Below are 12,168 nucleotides of genomic sequence, written 5' to 3'. Positions count from 1 at the left end.
GGGGGGCGTGCAGTTATGGAAGTGCCACTGTACGTAGTCGCGGAATTTTTCCACCACCAGCACTAGAATGTTTGCCATTCTTCCTACCCTCGTAGGTTTCCGCCCGATAACGACAACGTTCGGCTCGCCGAACTAAGCCGAATAGCTGCACTCGGCACTCCCGAGTTGGGACTTACAGATGACGGCCTCATGTCAATGTCGGGCAATGTTACCACGCGTTCTACAGAATTATGTAAGAATCAGGGATTATTGGGTTTATTTTTATATGAAAGTATGATTAACCGTATAAAATCAAGAGTATTTATGGACAAAAATGTGTGAAACGAACCGGTCATACAAATTTGTGGAAATTAGTGACATTATTCAGTGATGACGTTTTAGGGTAAAATAATATAATTCCATGTAATCGTGGACTGATTGTAATAAAAAAATCTAAGAAAATAATTCGTTTGCTCCATTCTCATCTTTGTTGATACTATAGTGCACTAATTTAAATAAAAACAAATAAAATTATCAATGAATAATTAGTTGAAAAAACGAATGAATGCAATTGAAAAAAAAAATTTTCAAAGTAATTTTATGGAATTTTTTTTATTTGGTTTTCGTAGCTTTGAAGCTGTCTTGATTATGAAAATATCTAAATTAAATGCTGAACGTTAGCTCTACATGGATTAATTAAAACACTTTGAACGACACGTTGAAGAACCCTTAGTGCAAAATATTAGTGGCAGGGTTGCCAAGACAAGGCAATATAACGACGCGAACCGTTAATGACGCCAACCGAAAACCACGCAAACGTTTCTTCGCTGAGTGCGAGGGCAACGAGTTGAGCTCAATAGGCTTCCAGATGCATCAAACGCTACTTAACCCCCAACTCTTGATGAAATTCCACTAAGTGAGCGAAAGCCGGGATGGAAGGGGTCAAATATTTTCTCCGGAAAACGCGGCTAGTTTAATGACAAGTTCAAAATGATCAAGGTCATCTTTACCATAATAATCTAGTATCCAGGCCAGTACACTGTTAGAAAATGTCTCCTGAAATTTCAAATAACAAATCGTGAAATTTTTAACAATCACTCATTCACACGAAATTTTCAGGTATTTTGTTATTGAAAAATCAGTTGAATTCTGGAGTATTGCAATAGTATTGCCATTTTCAGGTCCACATGATAATGAAAATCATTGAATAATTTGAAAATTCAAGCAACAATCTCCCTGAATTTTCAATCCACTGAAAATACAGTTGGATGTGATGTTCAATTTCCGCAATGAATTTGAAAATTCTAGATGTCGCTGCAATTTTAGTGATAATCTAACCTGGAAAACCCACTTATCCTGAATTTCCAATCCGAATGAGAGATTCCATGAACAATTTGATCTTAAATTGGATTCAAATTCACAACATTGAGAATTCAAGTGCAACTACTGCTTAATTTTCAAAAAAAATTTAACAGTATAGAGAACGGCATTTTCTCGACTGCTAGAGACAAAAATTATAATAAAGACCTTTGAGGCACTAGAAAACAATACACAATTTTCAAGTTATATATACCTCTGCAGGGTTTTTATTTTCAATTTTTTCGTCATGTGTCTAACTTCCTGATTTATAGCGGATAGTTATTGTGATGGATTATTGGGGCTGAATGAGAGCTGGTTCAAGCTTGAGGCCAAGCACTGATTGAGCATTTTCGAAGCTCGGTTGAGCCTTGTTTCCATCGTGAATTCCTACACGGAGATAAAAATCTCTCAAAAATTAGTGTACCTTCTCACCAACGCATAAGACGTACCGAAGGGGGCACAAAAAAATGGAAAATACTCACTTGTAATACCACAAGAGCTTCAAAATTATCGGGTATTTTCCGATAGGTTCGTTACAAACAAACGAAGGAGTCAAGTTTTTCAGGTTAATTTTTTCTGAAAAACTTGACGACTTCGTTTGTATGCAGGGAACCTTGAGGAAAATACCCGATTAATTTTGAAGCTCGTGTGGTATTCGGAGGATTATTTTTCCAATCCAAATGTCGGGCAATATAATTGGACCATGAGACGAAACTCACAATTGAGAAACGAAAATTGTATAATTAACACTCATTTCGAATAAAAATTTTCGGATTACCCCAATTGAATTCAATCTGTCAATTTGACAAGGGGTTAATTCGACTGCATGATGTTTTTTTTTTTATATAGCAAGGACCAGAGAAAATTATCAAAAAATTATCAGTTGAAAACCCTGTAACTTGTACCATGTGATGTCGAATGGGCCAATTATATTGCCCGATATTTGGGTTGGAAAAATAATCTATACAAATTAGATTCTGACAATCATAATTCAGACTACCTTTCTCCAAACTTTCGTGTGCTGCACCCGACTTTTTTCCGCTCATTAGAAACCAGTTTCAGGAATCGTATTTTTATAGAACCAGAAAGGAAAAACTGTCTGGGCCCTCTCCAAATTTTAGTGTGCCACACACTGAATTTTCGTCTGCTGTCCATTACTAAGTGGTGACCTCTGTGATTAGAAAAATTGGTCTCGCAATGCAAGTGGAGTATCGCATGGAGTGCAAATTTTAGTGGATGGCACACTAATTTTTTGATGCACGACCGCGCGACTTCGTAGAGTGCCACCTAATATTTTCTACCTTGCTCCCCCGAATGATAGGAGTGTTACATTTCTATTATTAGCGTACTCCCCGATACATGCCTGTGTTGGTGGGTAGCACATTAATTTTTGGAGGGACCTTCCACGAGATTGTCGTGTATTTTTGTCTCCGTGTCCCCGGGTAGCCCGGACGTTTTGCAGTCTGATAAAGAGTAAGATGGCCCATGGTAACGTAGATAAGGGTATACAACCGTGATGGTAGCAGGAGTGAAATATAAATTTTTAAAAACGAATACAATGAATTAAATTGTAACGTTTTCCATTATGGTTCTCGATTACTATGCTCACATATTACTTTTTAATTTTATTTTCCCTCCGTGAGCGGAACACTAGCCTCTGATTTTCATTTTTTGAATCAAATTTCGTTGAATTCATCAAATTTTTAGACTTCTTTCAATAGAGAAAATCACGGAAATAGTTAAGAAGAATTTTATTACATTGTGTAAATTGTTGGGAATTCATGCTCCAATGTACCGTACAGTTTGTAGAATAACGTTTCTACCAAAAATTTCCCTCCATTTTTGGTTTTAAAAAATAGTTAATTTTTCTTGGGAGCATTTAAAATGCACAAATATATATAGTTACGGACCGACATGTTTTCCACTCGCCTGGTTTTCTCTCTACCGGCCAGAGTCATAGCTAACGCGCGGAAATTACCGACACGCCAAAGTTCAAAGCACTCCCCTCAGGCTTGCTCTCACACCCCAACAAAAATACCTAAATTTCTCAACGAACATTTGAAATGCCCGACAATATGATCGCGTGGCTACTGGTGTGCCAATATGCGCTATGTATACTTCTCCAAATTGTAAATATGTTTTTTCAAGTTGCCATAATGGAATGAAATTGGGAAATTTGCGAAAGTGCATTCTGACGAGTTTGAATACCATATGTCAAATAGTATGAATAAATAATTGAATTAATTGTCCAAAACTACTGTTTAGATTCCTGAATATTTAATTCAATGGTCAATTCTACAGCTTCTGGCAGCACCCTCTAAACCTGAGGTATTGGAATGGCAGAATCGGTTCCAATTGTCCAATAAGGAAGAAAAAAAATTCAAAAAGATGAATTCGAAGGAAAAAAATGTGGAAAAAACGAGAAGTAGAAATGGATCTCGGGCGGATCCGCTTTGTTCCGCAAAGAACCCACCACACTCATACTTCTGTGAAAGTTCACGGCGCAGAGCGAAGAAGAGAGCCTCCTGGCAATGGTTGAACGACGTCAACATCGAGCGTTCGAAACTTCCAAATGAGAAACCCTTGAGCCACAGCATTTCTGAGTGGTATGCGAACTCTCTACCCTGGTTGAGGGTAACGCCGCAAATTCCAACTGTATATTTATATTTTCAAATGAACAACAACTTGTAATCACTAATTACAATCATCAACTCATCGAGCTTTCGAATCAAAACTCCTGAATCGCATTAATTCATCAAAACAATGTACTACATCTCACAACTAGGAAACACAAAATCAGTGATACCATCCAACCAACCGCGAATTTTACCTGATAACTAACGAATTTTAAGCGCCAGAAAAATTTAATTAGATCTCCCAAAAAATATAAACAAAACGAAAAGATACTCAAATAAAACAAAAAAATTGTCCAAGAAAGCGTCGAGAAGTGTTCGAACGAGTAGCCAGGATTCATCGAGGCGTAAGAACGACGCCAAGCCTTTGTACTCGTCTCCCCAATAGGGTAAAATAAATCAAAATGAAGAACACCAGCAGTGCACCAGATGCACCAGACGAAAAAAGCGAAAAGTGTGGACAGATAAAAACTGGAAATGTTCAACTGCAGAAAAGTAACATGAAGAAAGGGGTAAATAGAACAAAAATTATTTCATACATATGGCAATGAAAATGGGCTCCAGGATATCTCACCCCTCGCTCCCCACCCGCTAAAACCCGTATGTAGAACTTGTGCAACATCGAGGGAAAATGTACCCCGAGGTAATTGGCGCACCTTTCAGATGTAAATGCGGTTCGTTAGAGGGTTGCCACTGTCGGGCGAGACACAGAGGGGTTTGCTATCAGGGGTGGGTTCTCATGGAACAACTTCGCTGGGTACCTGTAGCAACGTGTTACTCACGGATACTAAACCCTGCAGGCGAAGCCGGCAAGAGATTGCCCACAGTTAGCAATAACACCAAAGACACATGATCATGATATAAAATTGAACCCTTCATATAAAAATCCATTTATGTCATTAGGCTCGATAAACCGCGATTTTAACCGCGTTTTGCTTGGTTAGATCGCGGTTTTCGGGCCCGATGACATAAAATATCGTATTATCTGGCGAACGTGATTATAATCCTCGCCTTCGGCTCGGATTATAAACCCACATTAGCCAGATAATACTTTTATCGCCTGATGAGATAATATACTATTTCATCACTGAGTCCCGCTAACTGTCACCTATCGTCCTGTTTTTCAGCCGATAGATGGCGATTAACAGCCATGGATGTGATAAAGAGAAGCAGCTGACTTCTGGTTGCATTTTAACGCTCCTAGGAGCGCTAAAATTTCGATCTGCAGTCAGCTGTTTCACATTGCCTCGGTTCTTCATTCTTCCATCCTGTTGCTCATGCTCGTTCCGTGTTCTTTATATTTTTTATTCTGACGAGTTCACTTTTTCGTTAGTGGAGGCTTCGGCGACAAAAATCAAATCATAAAACATTCTCGATTCAGAAAATGATTTGAATAACGGGTGAAGTGAAACGAAGGAAAAATGTAATTTTTCAATTTTTGATTAGAATCGTTTTTTAAAATATGACATGGCAAAGTTGCGTAATCTTCAATAGAAATGATGGAAAAAACCTATAGAATTATTTCATAGAATATTCACAGAACTCCAATATACTTATAGAGTTTCAATAGAAATTCAGTAGATTTTTTTAAATGAAAGTACTAGATTTTTCTTGTGATTTTTTCTTATTTGGCAAAATTTACAAATTGTTTTCTCTTTTCTATTTTTTTCTCTGTTGTGTATTTCGTTTTTGGTCAGTGGNGGGGGGGGGGGGGGTTCCAAAGGCGAGCCTCGTCTCTGACACACCGACGCCTCGTGCTGCAAACTTCCCACGACTCACAACTCGGTCTATCGTCCTTATGACATAATCTACTATTTTCTTCACTCTGGAGTAATACACTCAATGTTACATGCTCCTATTCCTCTGATTGGTATAAAGTATTTTAATGGCACATGACAGCGCGCTCGATACATCACCTCTGTTATTTTTATGCACTCAGTCATGTAGAATAGCAAAATGAGTCAAACATCGCACCCCTTCTTGATTAATGAGGAATGAGTGTGACACCTGAAGTGAGCGCTGAGTATGTCCTACCCTCTACCGGTACACTTCCTGGTGCTCCTTCTACGGATACGCTGGTGTGGTTTATCGCCTCACCGGTATTTTTTTTGTCGTTATTTTACATCGCTTCGACCTGGTTAGGGTATACTGCGATGATGATCAAGACTTTAAATGGTTAGATCGCACCATTTTACCCGGCCGGGATTTGAACTCGGAACCTTTCGCATGTGAGTCAACGAACTTACCCACTGCGCCAAGCCACCGGGCCTCACCGGTATTGATACATTCACGTTCTATTAGAAACGCAACACGAAACTGTTACATCTTTACCATTTTTTCTCCTGAATAAATATATACTCGTAGGATTGGTATTTGTTCGGCTTAATTTACCGGCAAATGCATACAAAAACTTTAAAAAATGTCTAAAATCTGGAAAAATTCTGATTCTAAAAAGTTTTGTACTTAATTTTCTGCTGAGCTTTAAAATACAAATCAAAAGGTGCTTTGATGTACAAACTCTAAACTTCAGATTGAGATATAAATAGTGTCAATTTTGCAATGAAATAGACGCGAATGCAAAAACGCCAATCGCTGACCAAGAAATTCTTGCTAAGGTCTACATCCGACGCAGAACTGAGGAGTCTTCTAAGGCAATAGTAGTCGGAAGCCTGTGACGAAAATTAATGTGTTTGGTAAATATAGCTGGGCAGATTTGTACGCAAATGATAATCAACAGGGGGATAGTTCATCCCAGTGTGTTGCATACGCGCCATGATGTTGATTCGTGTGGGCATATTTGTGAAAAAGTGTCTCTCTCATTCTTAATTCATTAGAATAGACAACGTTATCTTGAAGATTGGGCGAATTCTGACGAGAGCAACTTCTCGCGTATTACGCGCGAAATTGATTCAACAATTTGAATATCTTCGTCCTCTAACTATACTTACGTAAAATCTGACCCTGGAGCTTTTAACTTGTCACATTGTGAAAAACAACTATAAGTCTAGATCTTTGCACCAGACACTATGACACTAATAACACTAGTGACAAATTTAAAGACAAAGTCTTGTTGTGCAGTTAGATAGGGACATAATCCGAGGATTATTTAAGCGACAAGCGCGAGTTTCTGCATTACCTGGACCAGTGATTATGGGATCTCCGATGATCGGAGTACCACCCATAGGATCCACGCATACTTGGTCATCACTGGAGTAAGATGTATATGTATGATTTGTGCGCGTTATATGGGATACACACATAGACCGAAACTAAACCCCGAGGCTTGCTGCTTGTACATGAGACAAACCCACCCCTTTACTCACATAATTACCTATATAGGACGTTCCAAGAATATGCACATGAGCCGCTAACATGGTCACCACGACCAACCACATCCAAAGGTGGATTAGAGAAATCAAGATCATGGTTCTTTGTTTGTCAACATTGAAATCACTTGATATTTGATAAAAACGTGCTTGTAGAAATGCTGGGTATGAATAAAGTTTTTATTAAATAACGTATGGTAATTCCAAATATTTTTTATGAATTCTCATATTATTTTCAATTTACTCATCGATAATAGAGTTGTTGATGCGTTCAACGTACAAATTCAGTTACTGTTAGGAATAAGGGCATGATCTCCAAATATCAAATGGAAAAATCAATCACTACACTCAAATGAATAATGCACTGATAGAATGATTCATTTATTCTAAACGAGATTCGTTAACTATTAACAAACGGTAGAGTTGAATATGACCAAATAAATATTCATCAATGGTTAACGAATGATTCATTCGAAAGGTGAAAGTCGTGTCAAACAAAACTCCTCAAATATGCATTCGTTAACTATTAACGACTGAACATTTGGTGAAACCAAATAGACCCGTCGATAGAGCGTCCAACCAAATGCATTTGTTAACAATAACTAATCCTGGCTATCAATGTGGATAAAAAAAATCACATTTCGTTTTCATTTCAGGTCGATCACCCTGGGAAAAATTGATCTGTTTGGCACAAACAAATTACAGGCAATGCATAAATACTCTTATGCAACATTCCTGCAATTTACTGATTTACACTCAACACATATGCTACATGAAATGTTCATCCCAGTCAATGACACGAGGAATCAATGTTTGAAATAGATCTCAAGCCAATCGGAAAATGAAATTCCGCACGAAAGTAGGGATGACTGTACAGTAGTGATAGGTGGAGGGAGCAATACCTATAAACGCTGATGTGCCATAATCTGGAGAGTACGGTATAGTCTGTTGGCACAGGCCCTTCAGTTTGTATACCGAGAGAGCGGTGTAGGCCTCCCCTCTCCCCCATCCTCTCCTCCTCATCCATCTCTGTTCAGATTCCCAACCGTGAATGGAGTTCCATGCAGACCAACACGGTAATTATCCACCAGTAATTGCGAATCGACCGACGCCAATCTCTGATCATTCAGTATCAATAGAGCAAAGCTCGGTGGACGGTTTTGTATAGCCGATGTCGCAGTGTCATGTACAGAAATTATATATTTTGATGGTAATTGAAAAAAGCAAACAATTCATAAGCAATGGACCAGAATCAGAATCAGAATAATTTCAATCATTCAGAGCATCACATGTGGGATTTGTGGATATTGATTTTGGAAATGAATTCTGAATGAATGCTTATTCATCAGAGATGACTTTGCTGAATTAACAATGGACAATTATTAGAACACGAACGGTTAGTTACTGTTTAAGGCATTTCATTAGGTACCTTGAAATTAGATACGTGCGTTAACTAGATCCGTGTCAGTACTATCATTTATGCATCAATTGCCAGCAACTGGTAAGAAAGAGAAAGAAAGAGAACTCAATTTTTGGTATTTTCAACCGGAAAAAATGTCTGCACCTCAAATACTCCGAATGACCAAAAGGTTGTCATCGAAAATTGTCTCACAACACTCCGTTCACACTCTGAAAAATCAGCAAAGCCCTGGAGATGTGTTCATAAAATATTCCGGATTCCGGAATATAATATCTTTTATCAAAAAAACACTCGCCAAGAACGGATGCAACCATTAGTCTGTTTACAAAATTTGTGAAATCGGGCAAAAGCTGTAGTGCCAAGTACAGATTGATGTACAGATCATGAAAATGACATTTAAAACTTGAGATGATAAAAATTTCAAGTCAATCTACTTGGCTCGCGATTAAAGCTACACGAAATCTTGCCAAGTAGATTGACTTGAAATTTATATCATCTCAAACTCTGAATATGATTTTCATGATTTTCATTATTTCTTCAAGGAGACCGACTTTGGCCATCGAGCGAGTCAGACGTGTCCCCGTGTGTCAAAGTAATTGATATAGTGTAGTTAGCAACAAAGTGAACATAAGACAGTAAAATGAATAAAAAAGAAAAAGATAAACTGCATGAGCTGATGCTAAGCCTACAGGCAGACGTGAAACATGTCAAGAAGCAGGGAACGCAATCCGCAAGTGACCTAGCTGAGATTAAAAACAAACTCAATGGTTTCGAAAATAAGCAGACTGAAACAGAAGAAACACTGAGAGTAGTGAATGAAGAGATTGAACAACAGAGGAGAATACGAGCCGCCAACAATCTACTGATTTTTGGAAGGGCAGAAGTCGACGGAGAAGTCGAAAATCCTTACGAAACGTTGAAAAACATAATGGTTTCGACGGGCACAGTAATACTGGACCTCGCTGTTGCCTCGGTTGACAGGTGTGGCCGACACCAGAGAGAAGATGCGTGTGGGCCAATAATGGTCAAGTTTATTGCTCCAAGGTGGAAAACAATTTTCTTCAACGTCGAAAATTTTGTGGCTAAGGGTCTTTTCCTTTCAAATGATTTAACGGTCAATCAAAGAGAAGCAAGGAAAGATCTGGTACGCATGAGGAAATATTACAAAGAGTTAGAAAAGGATGTGAAAATAAAGGGAAACACACTTTTCGTTGATGGTCAACCGATCGATAAAGGCGATATCAAGGAACTTGCTGTAAATCTGGGAGAGGGGGAAACGGGACCGCTTACACATGCAGAGGTTTCAAAACAGACATCAGCTGAGTCGGAGGAAACACAACAGTTGGAAATGAATAATTCGATGTTGAGTGAGGCCGAGGATAACGAGTGTCAAAATAAAAACACGTCACCTTTGAACACTCGGAGACAGCGAACACATTCAAACGCATCATCCAGTTCATTGGAACCTGCAGTAGCAAGACCGCACAACGATGAACCGCCAAAAGTAACGGGTGTTAAAACGAACCAGAAAGTACCAAAATTCAAGCAGAAATAGCTAGTAACTCGACCACTTCCAAGAAATAAAAAATATGATGTCACAAACGCAACGCCGAGGATTTTCTTTTGGAATGTATATGGTTTTTATAACAATTCTGATGACTTGGTCTCCTATATATCTCCTCAGGACATATTATGTTTTGGAGAAACTTGGAAAGTGTCATCAGACTTCCATAAACCGAACTGGATGATCGATTTTGATGTCATATCATCGGAAGCCACACGTGGTAGTAGACGGGGGAGAGCCAAAGGAGGTTTAATGATCACGCTCAACAAACAATTGTATCCATATGTTGTTCTTTATAACGATGCAGATCAGATTTTCCTCAAAATCTCGTCACTCTCGTACACATTCATTTTAGGCACGACATATTACCCCCATAAAATCGAACGAGATAACTGTGGAATCCCTTTCAGAGAAACTCTCGCCCGTTTGGAATTCATCGTCACAGATCTTCAGAGCCGCTTCCCAAATTGTCCAATTATATTCTTGGGGGGTTTCAACGCTAAAGTGGGTGTGCTGAACTAGTTAGATGTGGAGTGTTTGCCTGAAGGGATCAACCTTTCGAGCGAAAGAACATCTGTCGATCTTAGAACGGATGACAGAGGAGAGAAACACTGGAGAGAAACACTTTTCTCATCTTGAATGGACGAACACTAGGTGACAATCCTGCCAGTTACACTTACTTTCGCCACATGAAACCATCGGACACCCTGAATGAGAGCAGTGAAAACAGTTCAAGCTCGTCGTGGTTGTCAAGTCCTACAAACTTGGACCCCCATGATGTAGCTTCTGATCCTTCGAGCATCGGGGATTCAGATGATGAGTTGTGGGATAGATACAGGTGCAGAGCAACAGATTCATGTAGTATAATAGATATCGCAGTGTGTAACTACGATGCACTACACATAATTGCCAATTTCAGAGTGTGGTCCATTCCAACGGGTTCCGACCACATGCCGGTTTCTGTAGACTTGAATTTCGCCACAGCATCGGCGCATCAGTCACCTGCGTGTGAAGTGGATGAGGACGCGAGTCTCGAGCAACATTCGAAGCTCCTCTGGAATGATGAACTGAAGAGCCATTATATATAAGATTTAGAAAACAGAAACCCACCGGAAGCAATCAACTCGAATGTAAACTCTTTAAACTCTACATTAATAGAGAATATAATCCAATCTGCCTTGAACGTTGGTATGAGATGTCAGTTTTCAAAAGTAAACAATAGCGCGGATAGTGTTCGGCATCTGAGGGCTTATAAAAAGCCTTGATTTGATGCGGAGTGCTCGTCAACGCGAGAGAGACTTATGAAAAATTCTCATAAACAACTTGTCAATATCACTTGTTTTTTTCCTTTTTGCTTCCGAAGGGAAGCATTATTTTTGGTCGATTTTTCGATTTTCTAATTTTCATTGCAAATGATCTAGAATGTCATGAAACGTGAAAAAATGATGTTTTTGAGGTTGCGTCTGTACGTATGTATGTGCAGAATGGCTGTTTTGGGGGTTTATTTTTAGAAATTTTAACATAAATACGGTGAAATTCGCAGATAAAAACTTGAAATTTTTACTGATGATAGCTATGAATAAGCCCCACTTTGTGGCTCCATTTGGGCTCAATCGGTCCAGTAGTTCCTGAGATATTGCCAATTGTTTAAATTTCGTTTTTCAGCTATATCTCCTCAATAAATGCACCGATTTCAACTTTTTTTTTTCAAAATATTCGTCTCGATGATCTCTACCTGAATCATTCATAATACATAGACCAATCACTGCTGAGTCTAGGAATATTGCCGTTAATCGGTTTTTTTGTGAAAAACGTTGTGCGCGCGATAACTCGATAAAAAATGTTAATATCGATTTGAAATTTGGTATGCTTGTAGCTTTTATGACA

This window comes from Diachasma alloeum, unplaced genomic scaffold (assembly GCF_001412515.2).
Source record: "Diachasma alloeum isolate Michigan unplaced genomic scaffold, Dall2.0 Dall_scaffold_00184, whole genome shotgun sequence".
NCBI lineage: Eukaryota > Metazoa > Arthropoda > Insecta > Hymenoptera > Braconidae > Diachasma > Diachasma alloeum.
The sequence above is the reverse complement of the archived record's forward strand: the minus strand, read 5'-3'. Positions refer to the sequence as shown.